This window comes from Heptranchias perlo, chromosome 4, assembly GCF_035084215.1.
Source record: "Heptranchias perlo isolate sHepPer1 chromosome 4, sHepPer1.hap1, whole genome shotgun sequence".
In the NCBI taxonomy this organism is placed as follows: domain Eukaryota; kingdom Metazoa; phylum Chordata; class Chondrichthyes; order Hexanchiformes; family Hexanchidae; genus Heptranchias; species Heptranchias perlo.
Genome location: NC_090328.1, coordinates 120,842,688 through 120,861,115, shown reverse-complemented (window position 1 = coordinate 120,861,115; position 18,428 = coordinate 120,842,688). Strand labels below are relative to the sequence as shown.

Sequence of the window (18,428 nt, the reverse complement as noted above, 5' to 3'; positions counted from 1 at the left end):
GATACCCTTGCCTAACAAAAATCTACCAATCTCAATCTTGAAAATTTCAAGTGACCCCTAACATCAACATTGGGGTGAGATGGTGGGGGGGGAAGTTCCAGATTTTCACTACTCTTTGCGGGAAAAAGGACTTCCTGATTACATTCGTAATTGGCCTAGCTCTAATTTTAAGATGGTGCCTCCTTGTCCTGGATCCCCCTATCAGAGAAATAGTTTCTCTATCTACCCTATTGAATGCCTTTATCATTTTAATCGCTGTAATTAGATCACCCCTCAACGTTCTGCACTCAAGAGAATACAAACCAAGTTTATCCAAGCTGTCCTCATAATTTAACCCTTTAAGCCCTGGTATCATTCTGGTGAATCTGCACTGTACTTCTTCGAGGACCGATATTATCTTTCCTGAAGTTGGGTGTCCAAAACTGAACGCAGTACTCCAGATGGAGACGACCAAGGGCCTGTCCAACTGAAGCATCACTTCCTCACTTTTGAGTTCCAACCCCTTTGAGATAAAGTCTTACATTCCATTAGCCTTCTTGATTACGTTTTGTACCTGTGCACCAGCATTTAATGATTTGTGTACCTGAAAACCCAAATCCCTTTCCTCCTCCACAGCTCGTAGTCTCTCACCATTAAGAAAATATTCCGATTTGTCTCTCTCAGATGCAAAATGGATGACCTCACACTTCCCCGCGCTGAACTCCATCTGCCATTGTTTTTTCCCACTCACTTAGTCTGTCCGTGTCCCTTTGCAACTTCCTGCTCCCGTCTACACAACTTACTGTGATTCCTAACTTAGTGTCGTCTGCAAACGTGGATATACAACTCTCTATTCCTTCATCCAAATCATTAATATATATGGTGAAAAGCTGAGGTCCCAGTACAGGTCCCTGGGGAACACTAGTTATCACATCCCGCCAATCAGAGATTGTACCCTTTATCCTTACTCTCTGTCTCCTACTCCCCCACCCCCCACCCAACCAATTACCAACCCATGTCACAAGGTTACCTCCAATTCTAATTTGTCCCAATAATTTCGAGTGCGGAACCTTAACAAACGCTTTCCGGAAGTCCATACTGACAATATCCATGGACACTCCTCTATCCACCATGCTCATGAATTCCTCAAAAAATTCAACAAGATAAGTCAGACATGACCTACCCTTCACAAATGCATGCTGACTCTCTTTGATCAGCTTGAGAGGGGAAAGTGATTCAGATTTCCTGCTCCTGATTGCTACATGGGGTCTCTTGCTGGAAAATGTGACAGTGTCGGGTGAGGACTGGATGAGAGTCACTCGTGAGGCTTCCCGTGGTAGAATAGCTTTGTTGGCATTCATGCTTTCTGGTGTTATCTTTTTGCCTATTTTAGTGTGGAGGATTTTTTGTTTGCCAATGTTCTCCCTTCTCTCATGAAGGCGCGGGGCTGGAGGATAGGGTCGGGGTAGACTGCACCCATGCAGTTCCGCCCTCCAGTCCCATGCCCCTGAGTGCCATTCTCCCTATATGTGGCAGTGAAAGTCAACTGTTATTCAACCATGGGAGGCATCACAACTAGTCCTCACCGAATGCCTTCACCACATAACAGTCAGGAGCAGGAACTCAGATTAATTTACCCCCTCCCCCCCCCCCCTCCCCACAGCCTAAGGGGCCACTCTGGCCCAACTGCTGCCCTGCCTGAGATCGGCACAGACTGGGAATCGACCCTGGCACCTATCGGCTGATTGGAAGCGGACCGTGAGAACTTGTCTGGAGGAATCGAGGTGCTTTCTCAGGGAAACAAATTCTTTCTCTGAAAATACATTGGAGACTCTTGCCAATGGAGTGCTATGAGAACAGCAGCCCCCACCACCCCCCTGCCCCCAACAAACATTACCTGAATTATCAGGACACAAGTGGTGGTGATCGAAAAAATATAAAGTTACATTTACTGTGCCAACTAGTGCTGATCAAATACTGACCATTATAGATCAGAGGGTACGAGTACATTGAATAACTGATAAAATAATACTTCTTTAAAATCCATTTTTAACTTTAGTTTTAATCAATGTATTTGTTTTTCTTACCCTTTATGAGAGGTTGCATGAACTTCTCCCACGCCCACGGGCAGATGTTGAGGACCCCATCCCCAGATGTGACTCTCCCCTTGGATATTCTCTCTGTTCCCTCTTCTTCCCACCACCACTGGGACACAACACAACTTCTGCCTTGTGCCTCCCGTTTGATTTAGTTCCAGTCACGAACTGAGCAAAGCAGCACTCTTCCCCATTTCCATGGCAACCAGCATTGGCACATCATCCAAAATCCAAATGTTTCAGTGCAGTCGGGAGCAGAAACCTTGAAGCAATGGGTGGGGGCAGGTAACAAAGAAAGACTTGCATTTACATAGCGCCTTTCACGACCTCAGGACGTCCCAAGATGTCTTACAGCCAATGAAGTAGTCTTGAAGTGTAGTCACTTGTTATAATGTAGAAAACATGGCAGCCAATTTGCCCATAGCAAGATCCCACAAACAGCAATGTGTTATAGACCAGATAATCTGTTTTAATGATGTTGGCTGAGGGATAAATATTGGCCAAGACACCAGGGAGAACTCCCCCTGCTCTTCTTCGAAATAGTGCCATGGGATCTTTTATGTCCACCTGAGAGGGCAGACGTCTCAGTTTAACGTCTCATCCAAAAGATGAGATGCCAGCAAGATAGACCACAAAACCTGAGAATGTTCTCAGATGACAACAATGTAAATACTAAGAAGGAAACCTGCAATATCCCAATAAATTGTTTTACACACGTGCGCATGCGCGTGCACACACACACACACACACACACACACACATATATTATATATAATATATATATCTCCCAGGAGCTCCAGCAGGTTAAGCAAGCGTTAATGTAAAGACCTGCTGTTGCCACTTTGGGAAGTTATCTAATTTCTAGTACAACTAGCTCTGAAAATCCTGCCCAGGCTGTTCCATGTTGACCATAGGAGTGCTGCAGTCTGAAGTTGTAACATTTTTTTTGTTCAGGTGCTACTATTTATGACCATTCAGTGGGTTAAATGCCAGACTTGGTGCCAGAAGATCCTGGTCTTTTCAATTGGCCTTTCTACTTTGTGAGGAGGATTAAATGAATAGTGATGGATTTAAGGGGAAGCTAGATAAGTACGTGAGGGAGGAATAGTAGGATATGCGGATAGGGTGAGATGAAGTAGGGTGGGAGGAAACTCGTGTGGAGCATAAACACCAGCACAGACCTCTTTACCTCTCTCTCCTCCTGTAAGATGCTCCTTAAAACCTACCTCTTTGACCAAGCTTTTGGTCACCTGATATCCCAATATCTCCTTATGTGGCTCAGTGTCAAATTTTGTTTGATAATCAGTCCTGTGAAGCGCCTTGGGACGTTTTACTACATTAAAGGCGCAATATAAATGCAAGTTGTTGTTGTTGTCGACCAGTTGGGCTGATTGGCCTGTTTCTGTGCTGTAAATTCTATGTCATTCTATGTAGTACCGTGCCCATAGGATGTGGGAGAGAGGAGGAGATTGCATTTGTCACAGTGTCACTATCCTTGGACAGTCCTGTCGGTTTGGCATTGGGAGTGGGGATCAGTGCTGTTTAACAGAGACCCAACTTTCATGGGTATTCTCTCTCTTTCTCTCTCACTTTGTCCCTATTTCACTTTGTTTCTTTCTCTCTATCTCCTCTCTATCGAAACATTTACAGCAGGGTAACATGCACAACTGTTGCAATCGTGCGATGTGACTGACTGATTGTGCCGTTCCTCTGTTCACAAACCTGTTGAGAGTTTTGTCCCAAGTACTTTACTGTGTGACTATCCCCTTTAACATAGTGAGGAGATCACTGAGCAAAGTAAAACATAGATCCTGAAGACTACTTCCCTTTGAGCTATGTTTATTATTACACCAATGGGAAAATCCCCTAGGCCATGGTGAAATTTAGATAGACTAGAGGAGCTAATATTAGCAATGTCACCAGCACCACTGCAATTTCTCCAAACTCACAAGTCCATCTCAGGTGAAAGACTACATATTCTTTCGCGTCTCCAGCCTTTTGCTTGAGTCATATTTAGGTCACCCAGGATTAGCATGTCGTCTATATAAGTTGCCATATTTCTCACTTCCCCCACTCATAGTTTTCTTCCCATCTCTTCTGAAGGCACTGACTCACACTGGGAGGTGAGGGGTTGGGGGATGGGGTTATGGGTTTGATAAACTTGTCCAAAATTCACTCCCAGCGGTTGTCTGGTTGGATATTTTGAGGGCTGTCTAACTGTTTGGTTATATCCAGGCTATATAGAGTATGATAATCTCAGATCTGGTTTACAGTACTGTCATTTATAGGGTTGCCAATTCTGGCTGGACGTATTCCTGGAGGTTTCATCACATGACCTCCCGCCTCTAACTGCCCTGCCTCCACGCTCCGGCCATTGGTCGCCCGACACGGTCCATCCTCGTGGAGCATCGTCTTCCCGCGGCCAATTGGAAAGCAAACAGACTCTTCATTATCCAATCAGTCAAACAGCCTGTTTTCCCCATCACCAGTATTTTTTAACCAATAAACAAAAGCTTCAAAGAAAATGAAAAAAAACAAACAATTTTTTTAGTGCCCCTGTGATTTTTCTCCCATGTTGCTCGTAGCAGTGTCCTGGAGATTAATCTTTAATTCCTGAAGAATCTAGGACAATCTTGGAGGGTTGGCAAAACCTAGTCATTTGAAGTATTTATTAATAATGAAATTCACTGGATAATGAGCCAAAATAGTGGTCAAAATGCACTTTGCATATTGGATACATCAAACGATGCATTAACACAGATAAGTAATTATTGTGCCAATAGAAACTATTTCACCTCTTTAATCAGCAAAACATTCAGCTTCTCCGAATTGTAGCTTTAAATGTCTCTAATACTCTAGATACGAAATCTTCAAAATCACACTTAAACATTCCTGGGTCATTTGCTTATTTTAAAAGGGAAATAGATAGAAGTGAAACAGGCAGAGTCTGTTTTGAATTTTCCGCCTTGCAGTTTTTGCCATTTCACTGAGTTTACTAATAACTGCAGTGGAGCAGTGCTAAAGGTTGGAATTCAGTGGCCTTCATTGAGATGTGACTCTCTCATGCCTCAGCCAAAGACAACACAAGGCCTTTGACAAGAAAACATTCCACAGCTCAAGTGTGGATTTACTTTATTTATTTTTTCCACCTTTGTTGCCTGTACACCCCAAGTAAGGCTGTCATTTTTTATTTAGTGAATAGAAAAAAAGACTTGCATTTATATATCGCCTTTCACGACTTCCCAAAGCCAATTGAGTACTTTTTTTGAAGTGTAGTCACTGTTGTAATGTAGGAAATGCAGCAGTCAATTTGCACACAGTAAGCTCCCACATACAGCAATGAGATAAATGACCAGATAATCTGCTTTAGTGATGTTGGTTAAGGGATAAATATCAGGCCAGGACACAGGATAGAACTATCCTGCTCTTCTTCAAAATAATGCAATGGGATCTTGTACATCCATCTGAGAGGGCAGATGGGGCCTTGGTTTAATATTGTATCCAAAAGACAGCACCTCTGATGGTGCAGCACTCCCTCAGTACTGCACTGGAGCGTCAGCCTAGGTTTTGTACTCAAGTGTCTGGAGTGGGGCTCAGACTCTAGGTGAGAGTGCTACCCACTGAGCCACGGCTGACAGCTCTAAATTCCATTGCTACTTAAAGGGAGTCACTTTACCTCACATATAAATAAAGAGTGTAGTGATGTGGTGAGAGAATTAGGACGCTTTTGCAAAACCAACTGTGTTTGCAGCTCCTAATGTGTTCCTTTCTCAACTAAAAAGCTAAGATTGCTTCTTCTTAAGGTATTTTGTCCTCTTCCCCTCCCTGCACTACTTCCATCTCTGAGAGGTTGAGTGGATACCCTGCTCCAAATCAATCCGCCAATACCGTTCCAAAACTGAGCACTGGAAGTGAACTGCAGCCCTGTCACTGAGTTTCGTTCCCTCCCGGTCATTGGGACTCCCGATCAGCGACACGTTTGGGACTAGTGTGTGGGGGATGGCGAGTACCAGCTGGCACAGCGTGTCATTTTGGTCTACAATCCTCCGAGATCTCTGCCCTCCTCCAATTCAGGCCTCTTGTGCATCCCGATTTTCATTGTTCCACCATTGGCGGCCGTGCCTTCAGCTGCCTAGGCCTCAAGCTCTGGAATTCCCTCCCTAAACCTCTCCGCCTCTCTACCTCGCTCTCCTCCTTTAAGACGCCCCGTAAAACCTTCCTCTTTTCTGACCTAATAGCTCCTTATGTGGCTCGCTGTCAAATTTTGTTTGATAATCGCTCCTGTGACGCGCCTTGGAACGTTTTACTACGTTAAAGGCGCTATATGAATGCAAGTTGTTGTTGCTGTTCAATAAAAATGAAGATTAAAAACTGCTGGAGTATCTGCTACTACAACAGCCAACGTGGCAGTGAGGCTTTTCATACCAGGTTGACCCAGGATGCCTAAATCTCACTAGCGGCTCTATAATAGGAAATTCCTGAACTTTTCCTTTTGAAACCCACCGCTGCTCGGTTCTATTTCTAATTATTTTTTAATTCATTCTTGGGATACAGGCGTCGCTGGCAAGGCCGGCATTTATTGCCCATCCCTAGTCGCCCCTTGAGGAGGTGGTGGTGAGCCGCCTTCTTGAACCGCTGCAGTCCATGTGGTGAAGGTTCTCCCACAGTGCTGTTAGGAAGGGAGTTCCAGGATTTTGACCCAACGACGATGAAGGAATGGCTGATATATTTCCAAGTCGGGATGGTGTGTGACTTGTGTGTGGAGGGGAACTTGCTTGTGATTCAAACGTAAACACTCTGCATCCTGCCAAAAGGTTTTATTGCGTATACAGGATATCTGCCCCAAATATTTTGTGTTCTAACACTCCATTATTAAGACCCCTAGAGGTCAAAGATCACATTATCCAAATAAGTGAGGTGAACTGATACAATTATCCATGTAAAAGCCAAGTACATACATATAAAATAAATGTGTCCTCCAGCCGTGTAAAATGCAATAAAATGTACGCCCAACGTAAAAAGGAAACGCAGCTGAACAATACGAAAATGAGAACGTGAGTAAGAGCATCGCAAGTTGAATATTTGGTTCATTAAACTTTAATTAAAACTGGTGCCAGATAAGTAATCCTTCTCATGGCAGAAATATGAGAGACTCACATAAGAGATAACAGAATAGTTGAACTTTTGCAGGCTGCAGGCATCCATAAATGAACAGACTGGTAACTTAAAACAGAGGCTCCTAGGGACAGGAGTAGGCCATTCAGCCCCTTGAGCCTATTCTGCCATTCCATTGGATCATGGCTGATCTCCATCTACCCGCCTTGGTTCCATATCCCTTAATATCCTTTGCCTAACAAAAATCTATCAATCTCAATGTTGAATTTTTCAATTGACCCCCAGCCTCATCAGCTTTCTGGGGGAGAGAGTTCTAGATTTCCACTATCCCTTTTGTGAAGAAGTGCCTCCTGACCCCTGAACGGCCTAGCTGTAATTTTAAGGTTTTGTCCCTTTGCTCTGGACTCCCCCACCAGAGGAAATAGTTTCTCTCTATCTACATCTATCAAATCCTTTATTCACCTTAAACACCTCAGTGAGATCACCCCTTAATCTTCTATACTCGAGGGAATACAAGCCTAGTCTATTTTCTATATGGAGAGGCCTCTGATATCGGGGTCGAAGTATAACCTGGATTGAACAGAGTCGCTGGGATTATTTTGTAGAGGGGTTTCCTTTGCAGGCGAGGTCAGAGGTCAACAGCCATGAGGCCTGATTACCCTGGTGTTTGGAGGTCAAACAATCTCGATTATATTGAAGACAGAATGAAACAGTGGCTGAGTAAACAACTCGGAAACTCAGAAATTAGATGGTTTCCATTTAAACCTCACTTAGTCACTGCAAATTGAAGAGTTGTTTTTGAAAAGCTATTGGGGAGAAACATAATTCATATAACATGGTATTTGGTCACCAACTGCATTTCTTCGTTAACTCCTGACCCTCTCATCGACCGTCCACAGCAATAATTATGTTTCTTTTTGGGGAGAATCTTATCACAAGGCTTGAGCTTACTGAAAGAATAGTTATAAACGTGAATTGTGACTCTTGATTGGGTCATCAATCATGCTTCGGAAATGTAGAAAGGAACGGCAAAATGCATTTATAATGAATGCTTTTTTTATTGTTCATGAAAGAGAAAGTTAGTCTATGCTGTGTATAATTTTAGTAATGTCACCGAGAGGCACTTGCATCATGAATGCCTGTTCAGTATTCCCTGCTGTGCTGCAGCACTAGAGATGCCGCACAGGTCTGGTACTCAGGAAGATAAGAGCAGCGCAGAGCTGAGTAACCCAGTTTTTTTTTTAAATATTAATCAGCTCAGACTTAAAGGAAAGGTTGAATGGGAGCAGGATGCTCTCTGATTGACAATACGCATTCCAGGCATCCACTTTCATTGACTGCCTTCCAAGGTGTTGAGAATGTGGAACTCGCTACCACATGGAGTAGTTGAGGCGAATAGCGTAGATACACTTAAGGGGAAGCTAGATAAGTACATGAGGGAGAGAGGAGTAGAAGGATATGTTGATAGGGTGAGATGAAGTAAATGGAGTGGGAGGAGGTTCATGTGGAGCATAAACACGGCAAATGGGCCGAAAGGTTTATTTCTGTGCTGTAAATTCTATCTAATTCTATGAATTGACCCTAGAGGGGCCACAAAAACAGGAAAGTCTTCAGTGCATCATATAGCAGTAAAACAACAACAACTTGCATTTATATAGCGCCTTTAACTTAGTTGAATGTCCCGAGGTGCTTCACAGGAGCGATTATCAAACAAAATTTGACACCGAGCCACCTAAGGAGATATTAGGACAGGTCAAAGAGGTGGGTTTTAAGAAGTGTCTTAAAGGAGGAGAGAGAGGTGGAGAGGTTTAGGGAAGGAATTCCATAGCTTAGGGCGTAGGCAGCTGAAGGCTCGACTGCCAATGGTGGAGTGAAGAAAATCGGGATGCGCAAGAGGCCAGAATTGGAGGAGCGCAGAGATCTCGGAGGGTTGTAGGGACTGGAGGAGGTTACAGAGATAGGGAGGGGCGAGGCCACGGAGGGATTTGAAAACAAGGATGAGAATTTTAAAAGGGCAATTATTAGTCCTGTAGCCCTTTCTGCATCGCATATAAGGGGGCAAGTTTCTGTTAATGGGAGACACGGTCTTGCTTATGGAAACTGTCTTTCTGCTGTGAACAAGAATTAAGAGTGTTGGGGAAAAAAGCTCAAAGTGTAACAGTAACCTACAGAAACCATGTCGTGACCTATACACTTCCTGGCTACTCAAGATTCACAGCTTTTGTTTTTCTGTTTTATTTCTTATCCTGGATTGTCCACTTTCTCCTTTTTACATTTGAACACTTAATTAGCAGTCTCAAGCATTTAGTACTGTGGCCAAACAGTGGTTTGAAATGTTTAACAACATCATTGTTGTGATGTCAGATCAGGGAGGCATCTGGTTCTAAAAATAGAGCAGCTTCATTTTAGAGGGTTTTTGATTTTGTGTTACTTTTGGGATACAATAACCTTGATTGTAAATACTTTGACGTCAAGCGCTATTGAAACCTCGTCAGGGCAAGAATTAGTTCTCACTCAAACCTGTTCAGATCTATGTCATCTTCACTTGCCCCCAGCACATTTTATATAAAGTGGCTGGGTACATCTTTATCGATTTCAAATCTTCCGCTATCACACTTCCTTCTTAGCAGTGCAGTCTGGAGTGTTGATTTCTCCAATGCTGCGCTCCGGGCCTTTCCAAGAGCAGCCCATAAAAGGGAAGGGCTGACCCAGGCAGTCCTATCTCGGGGGCGGGGGGGTGGAAAGAGAAAAACATTTCACAGCTGCCCTGCTGCCTGTCCAGTAGTTTGAGCAGGAATGTCAAAGGTCACCCAGTGAAGGTAGACCAGTTCTATTGCCACTTGAAGCCGTGATTCACACTTAATCTGCTTTTGGTTGAGAGTCCGTTGCTCCAAACCAAGAGCGGCTGAGACATTTTCAGCTGTTGTAAATTAAAATGTCGCATCAGACAGAGCGAAATGGAGCTTTGATGTTGCTTCCCATTTCCTAATGCCTCTTTAAAGCCTGGATTAAAATCACGCTTTTGCATTATAATGCCCGTGTTGGACTGTAATATAATACAGTCTTATGCAGATGCCGATTCTGGGACATCAGGGGCTGTAAGCAGCAGGTTCAGCAATTTTAGCGCTGATTAATACAAGCAACAACTGGGCTGATTGACTAATTATGTGTTCATTGAAAATGAAACCATTAATTATGCATCTTGTCGTCGAATCAGTCTGTGCGGGAAGGGTCTGTGTTGCTCGATTTCATCTGTTCAGTGATAGCCGGCTCTACAGAAAACAGCTGGCATTGTTGCAATAATGCGAGCAACAGTAAAACATATTTGTGGCTTTAGTCATCAGCTGGGCATTTGACACGCACCGTGTGTTGGCTGACTGAAGCAATCCGAGCAAGCTTGTGTTCATTCAGCGTGACATTTAGTACATTGGTGCACAAGATGACCAGTTAGAATTTACCGTTTATCTTTATCCGGAGAGTGGTTAGAATGTGGCACTCGCTACCACTTGGAGCGGTTGAGGAGAATAGCAGAGATGCCTTTAAGGGCCAGCTAGATAAGCACATGAGGGAGAGAAGAATAGAAGGATACGCTGATAGGGTGAGATGAAGTAGGTGGGAGGAGGCTCGTGAACAGTGGCATCGACCAGTTGGGCCGAATGGCCTGCTTCTGTGCTGCAAATTTTATGCAGTATGTGGAATGCACATTCGAAGAAGAAGCTGTCCACTTTTTATGATGTGGAGATGCCGGTGATGGACTGGGGTGGACAAATGTAAGGAATCTTACAACACCAGGTTATAGTCCAACAGTTTTATTTGAAAATCGCAAGCTTTCGGAGGTAAACTCCGAAAGCTTGCGATTTTCAAATAAAACTGTTGGACTATAACCTGGTGTTGTAAGATTCCTTACACTTTTTATGATTTAACCTCCGTTCCGCCTTTTCAAAGTGCCTAGATGCAGTCCTGCTATTCCCACTGATAATAATGGAAATTCCTGGGAGTTCTGAGTGGGTGAGGATTAATGTGTCCCAGGTTTCGATATAATGTTCGAAGATTGATAGAATATTCAATTACCAAAATTCTTGGTTGGCACTGTCCCCCTCAGAATCCAAATTGAATTCAGTCCCCGAAGGAAAAAAACCTGGTAGTGTGAACGCTTGACTGCTTTGCGAATGGTGTTGAGGTCTGTTAGAAGATATTATGGAAGGTCATGAGTCAATTCCCAGGGCTACTCGAGCTCGTTTGCCTCAATTGGATGAATTCTGTCAGTTCCCAGCAAGGTCGCTTAATTTGGAGCAGGTGGTATTGAGCCAGTCCACGTCAGAGGTGGGGATGGGGGGGGGGGGGGGGGGGGGAGAGAGGTGATATTGGTATGATCCAGATTGGCCTATTTGAATTATGCTGGCTAATGATAAAACAGCAATAAAGAAGTCCACAATCCAAACCTTACCATCCAGGACTATTAATTCGCATTAACACACTATCAGGTAAAATTCCTCTGTCAGTAATTTTCGTGAAAAAGTCTTGTTTTGTACACACCGACCTTTGAGAGGAGGAATTTCACCCCTAGATATTTAAGCCATTGTATTCCATTCAAAACAATCAAAATAAGAACCGGGAGAGATGTAAAACTATCTGCCGATTCGCTATCACTACCGCACAAAGTCATGATCTACCCCCGTGTGTTTTGAACAGTTTACTTTATGTGAGATGTATACATTTCATAGAAACATAGAATGGTTACAGTTCAGAAGGAGGCCATTCAGCCCATTGAGCCCATGCCGGCTCTTTGTAAGACCAATCCAGTTAATCCCATTCCCCCACTCTTTCCTCGTAGCCCTGCAAATTTTTTCCCTTCAAGTATTTATCCAATTCCTTTTTGAAAGCCATGATTGAATCTGCTTCCACCACTCTTTCACGCAGCGAATTCCAGATCATAACTACTCTCTGTCGCCTTTGGTTCTTTTGCTGATGTTATAGTCATTACAGGTTTGATGGAAGGCGGTAAAAGATGGAGGAGATGTGGGCATATTGTGGTCACACGTGTAACTCACTTGTGCCCAAAATCCCGCGATCCTCTAAGCCACGGAATTGGTTTGCGCCCAGATTATGCTTGTCTCTGGGTGCCAATGCAGAGGAAACTCTGGGCCCACCGACGAGAGTGCGGAGTGAAGAATTAAGTCAGCACACCTGATCTTTCAGTCGTGTCAGCCATGTCTCAATGGATAGCACTCTCGCCTCTGAGTCAGAAGGTTGTTGTTCAAGTCTCGCTCCAGAGCACGTAATCTAGGCTAACATTCCAGTGCAGTACTGACTGTCAGAGGTGCCGTCTTTCAGATGAGACGTTAAACCGAGGTCCCATCTGCCATCTCAGGTAGACGCAAAAGATCTCATGGCACTATTTCGAAGAAGAGCAGGGGGAGTTCTCCCCAGTGTCCTGGCCAATATTTATCCCTCAACCAACACCATTAAAACAGATGATCTGGTCATTATCACATTGCTGTTTGTGGGACCTTGCTGTGAGCAAATTGGCTGCCGCATTTCCTGCATTACAACAATGACGACACTTCAAAAGTACTTCATTGGCTGTGAAGCGCTTTGGGACATCCTGAGGTCGTGAAAGGCGCTATATAAATGCAAGTCTTTCTTCTTTCTTTATTTCAATTATCAGCTTGATGATAGATTCAATTATTTAACTTCATACAGAGGGAACGCTGATGAACTGCTATCACTAGCTCCTGAAGTCAAAGTGTAAGTTGGGAATGCAATGATTCATGACAGATTCAAGCCAAATAGTTTCTTGCTGATTTGTAACTTTTGTTTCAAATGTGTTTGCGGACTGTGATCTCGACATTCTGTTGTGAAATGTCGAGTCCATTGTTGTGGTATTAATCACTTTGAGACCCACTGTGCTGGCACAAATAAGACACATTTTTCCCAGTTGTTAATCTCAATGTTCTGGTCCAAACTGCATGATAAAGCAACCATTTCCACACTGTGCTGGCAATTCTGAGTGAAGGCACAAGATCGGGATGTCATTCGTGAGATGATATACATAATTGTCTTTGGCTGAGTTTACTTCATAACTTATTTTAAAAACTCACAGGAGCAAACTAGTCAAGGTCAAAAAAAAGTGGACTGTATTTTCCGGACATTCTGTCTCTTGCTCACTGTAATGGTCCTTTCCCGTTTAAATCCTGGGATTTTCCTGTTTAACTCCACACCCTCTGTGATTGATCTGATGTTTTAATACCATTGTTACAGCCCCATTCCCTCAAAATATTACAAAAGCAAAACTAACTAACTCTGATTTGGCAGCTTTTTTTTTACTACGTTAAGTTCAAATCCTTTTTCCTCTTGGGCCTACTTTAAGTTAGATTTATCGTTTTCCTCTGAGCAAAGTTGAAAATGTTTCGTCATTGCCACACAGCCCCCCCCCCCCCCGCCACCCCCATCAACTGTTTGAACCTTCCAACACATTAATAGTCTACCAGAAGAGTCTAGTCTTCTGCACTGTCTGTCCTTATTGGCATTGGGGGTTATGAGAGGACAACACACGTTGAATATCACGCCACAAGACGGAGACAGTAGAAATTTCAAGTGCCCAACTTGTAGACAGCAGTGGGTTTTGTTGGTTCTTAGGAATTGAAGGGATGGTGTTGATAGTAACATACAAACAATGACAGACAAGAAAAGACCCTCTGGGCCATCCAGCCTGCGCCACACAATTGTGATGCCTTGTGTATCACAATATATACACTCTCCACCCCACACGAAACCATGTGATCTCCTGGGAGAGGCGAAAAACTAGATAAAAACCCAGGCCAATCATGCATTACAGTGGGGGCAGAGAAGGTAGAACTGGCAGGATTCCTGGTGGGTGAGATTCCCCCCAGTCCAGCCTCCTCTTCTGATGTTGTCACGGTCAGTGGGTGCAAGAAACGCTATTACCGCCTTCATCAGAATCTTGTTACGTTAAAAGGGGCGGAGGCATAGCGGAACCGAGTCCCACCCCAAATTGCAGCTCCCCACCGCCGCAACACCCTCCCAGGCCCAGGAATTTTGGGGCCGGTGTATTTATTGTATGAAGAGCTTGTTATCATATATCGTGTTCTGATGATTTTTCTACCTTTTATTGGCCAATTTTGCACCCTCCTTAGCTGAAGCCAATATCTCCTTGTTGTTGCATGGGTTCCATGGCAACCAGGTGCACCCATACCTTGCTCATGTGCCAATTTTCATAAGTGAGCCCAGTCAGTGTGTCAGTAGGCTATTTGACTGCAGAGGGCATCGAGGCCAGGCCCAATCACCTAGCAGCCACTTATACACACTTACCAGCAGCAGTCACTGGATAATGATTATCAGCAGGGAAGATGAGGAGACATTTTTTTACACAGCGTGTTGTTCTGACATGGAATGCATTGTCTGAAAGGGTGGTGGAAGCAGATTCAATAGGAACTTACAAAAGGGAATTGGATAAATAATTGAAAAGGAAAAGTTTGCAGGGCTACGGGGAAAGTGCAGGGGGAGTGGGACTAATTGGATAGCTCTTTCAAAGAGCCGGCAAAGGCACAATGGGCCGAATGGCCTCCTTCTGTGCAGTAATGCTGACTTTTTGCTCCCTAGCCTAGGACACCAGGAAGAATTGTAGGGCCCCAAATGCTACTGAGGCTGAAACCATCTAATCCAGCACAGACCAGGCATCAAATCTGAAACCTTCCTTGACCATGTGGTTCAGTTATACACTGACTTACCCAGCTGAGCCATTGCATTAGAACACAAGCACATAAGAAATAAGAGCAGGAGTAGGCCATACGGCCCCTCGAGCTTGCACTGCCATTTCCCGCCCGATCCCCATACCCCTTGATTCCCCTAGAGTCCAAAAATCTATCTATCTCAGCCTTGAATATACTCAGTGACTGAGCATCCACGGCTCTCTGAGGTAGAGAATTCCAAAGGTTCACAACCTTCTGAGTGAAGAAATTCCTCTACATCTCAATCTTGAATGGCCGACCCCTTATCCAGAGACTATGCCCCCTAGTTCTAGACTCTCCAGCCAGGGGAAACAATCTATCAGCCTCTACCCTGTCAAGCCCCCTCAGAATCTTATATCAATGAGATCACCTTTCATTCTTCTAAACTCCAGAGAGTATAGGCCCATTCTACTCAATCTCTCCTCATAGGACAACCCTCTCATCCCAGGAATCAATCTAGTGAACCTTTGTTGCACCGCCTCCAAGGCAAGTATCCTTCCTTAGATAAGGAGACCAAAACTGTACGCAGTACTCCAGGTGAGGTCTCACCAAAGCCCACTACAGTTGTAGTAAGACTTCCTTACTCTTGTAACTCCAACCCCCTTGCAATAAAGACCAACATGCCATTTGCCTTCCTAATTGCTTGCTGTACCTGCATGCTAACTTCTTGTGTTTCTTGTACCAGGACACCCAAGTCTCTCTGGACACCAACATTTAATAGTTTCTCAGCATTTAAAAAATATTCTGTTTTTCTATTCTTCCTACCAAAGTGAATAACTCATATTTCCCCACGTTATACTCTATCTGCCACCTTCTTGCCCACTCACTTAACCTGCCTATATCCTTTTGACTCTTTGTGTCCTCCTCACAGTTTACTTTCCCACCTAGCTTTGTATTGTCAGCAAATTTGGATATACTGCACTCATCCAAGTCATTAATATAGATTGTAAATAGCTGAGGCCCAAGCACCGATCCTTGCAGCACTCCACTAATTACAGCCTGCCAACCTGAAAATGACCCGTTTATTCCTACTCTCTGTTTTCTGTCCATTAACCAATCCTCTATCCATTCTAATATTTTACCCCAACCCCATGAGCCCTTATCTTGTATAGCAACCTTTTGTGTGGCACCTTATCGAATGCCTTTTGAAAATCCAAATATACTACATCCACTGGTTCCCCTTTATTTACCCTGCTAGTTACATCCTCAAAAAACTCCAATAAATTTGTCAAACATGACTTCCCTTTCATAAAACCATGTTGACTCTGCTTAATCATATTATGATGTTCTAAGTGCCCTGTTACCACTTCCTCAATAATGGATTCCAGGCATTTTCCCAATGACTGATGTCAGGCTACCTGGCCTGTAGTTCCCTGTTTTTTTTCTCCCTCCTTTCTTGAATGGTGGGGTTACATTTGCTACCTTCCAATCCACTGGGACCGTTCTAGAATCTAGGGAATTTTGGAAGATCATAACCAATGCATTCTGCAACCAATGCATAACCATTCTGCCGTATTATGCTGTAAATGTGAATCAAAATACTCTCGCCTCCTGAGTCACAATGTTGTAGGTTCAAGTCCCACTCCAGAGACTTGAGAACAAAAATCTAGGCTGACACTCCAGTGCAGTACTGAGGGAGTGCTGCCGTCTTTCAGATGAGACGTTAAACCGAGGCCCCGTCTGCCCTCTCAGGTGGACGTAAAAGATCCCAGGGCATTATTTCGAAGAAGAGCTGGGGAGTTCTCCACGGTGTCCTGGCCAATATTTATCCCTCAACCAATATCACTAAAACAGATGATCTGGTCATTATCACATTGCTATTTGTGGGATCTTGCTGTGCGCAAATTGGCTGCCGCGTTTCCTACATTACAACAGTGACTACACTTCAAAAAGTACTTCATTGGCTGTAAAGCACTTTGTGATGTCCTGAGACTGTGAAAGGCACTATAGAAATGCAAGACTTTCTTTCCTTTTCATGAAACAGTTGTTTTTTCAGAAATAATGGGGTTTTTTATGGAGTTACTTCTCTCTTTTATATTTTTATATCTTTTCTTCATCCAGCTGACTTTATACCTGCAGCTGAGAGGGAAGGCCCTCGGCCTTACTCCAAGACCACTATCAATGCTGCCTGTAGCCAGGTGCCATAAACTGACCAAGTTTGATTTTGTCTCTGATTTTCCAGCTGGGATATGCTATGTGGGATATTTTATTACCCCATTTTTAATGCGCTAGATCCCAACCAATGTCACCACCGCAATGTCTCCCTCACCTAGGTTGCCAACCCTCCAGGATTGACCTGGAGTCGTCAGGAATTAAAGATGAATGAGGCGGGAGGTGATGTGATGAAACCTCCAGGAATACGTCCAACCAGAGTTGGCAACCCTACCCCTTGTTGAAAGGGTTGGAATAGTCTGCTACCGGGATGTCGCATTGGTCTTCTGAGTTTTGCTCCAAGACTGGTTTACAGGAGGCAGATTCTACAGGGCTGAATGGATCTGCCTTCTCCCGAAATAGAGCGTTTGAGCGCTGTAAATTATCTTACCTCACCACCTGATTGAGAGCTGGTAGATCTCAGCCACTCAGATTCAGTCAATCAAATTAGGGTGGGATTCAAGTTCCTAACCTTGGATACGAGTCTCTCCCATCCTATCGCTGCAGCTACTGGATCACAGAGGAGACACTTGATTTTATTTTTAAATGTTGTTTTATTTCAGGCGGGCAGAAAAGGAGCAAGCGCAAGATTTAATTAATTCATTTAATTAAGGGGAGATTTAATAGAGGTGTTCAAAATCATGAAGGGTTTTGATCGAGTGAATAAGGAGAAACGGTTTCCAGTGGCAGAAGGGTCGGTGACCAGAGGACACAGATTTAAGGTAACTGGCAAAAGATTGCTAGAGGGGAGATGAGGAAACATTTTTTTTAATGCAGCGAGTTGTTATGATCGGGAATGCACTGCCTGAAAGGGCGGTGGAAGCAGATTCGACACTAACTTTCAAAAGGGAGTTGGATAAACACTTGAAGGGGAAAAAAATTGCAGGGAAAGGGCAGGGGCGTGTGACTAATTGGATAGCTCTTTCAAAGAGCCAGCACAGGCACGATGGGCCAAATGGCCACCTTCTGTGCTGTATCATTCTATGATTCTGTTGCTAAGATAATAAAACTTGTGTTGCTATTGCCCGTGTAGTTACTTAGCAGAAGAGAACTGCAAGTTTTAATCTGAAGCACTTAAAAGAACTTTGCAACCTTGGAAGAAAACTGTAACTTTTTTTAAATGAGGCAATAGTGCGAAACATAGGAGCAAATGAATGCCATCAGAACATTAAGTATCCCTCGTCCAAGGGCATAAAGGTCTTGACAGATCAGTTGAACAATGTCTGAGTGATGGATGGGGGCTCGATCAAACCACACATCGTGACTGAAGAGCATACTGCAATCCAAATAACTGTGTGAACATTGCTTTCTACGTTGACAGAAATTACTAATGTCA

General features: G+C 43.8%; 1 protein-coding gene across 3 annotated transcripts in view; it reads left to right on the top strand.

Moving 5' to 3' along the window:
- The window catches only part of LOC137321262 (A-kinase anchor protein 2), a 152,106-nt gene that overhangs the window by 86,273 nt on the left and 47,405 nt on the right, over positions 1–18,428 (top strand). The gene's annotated exons all lie outside the window — the stretch shown is intronic.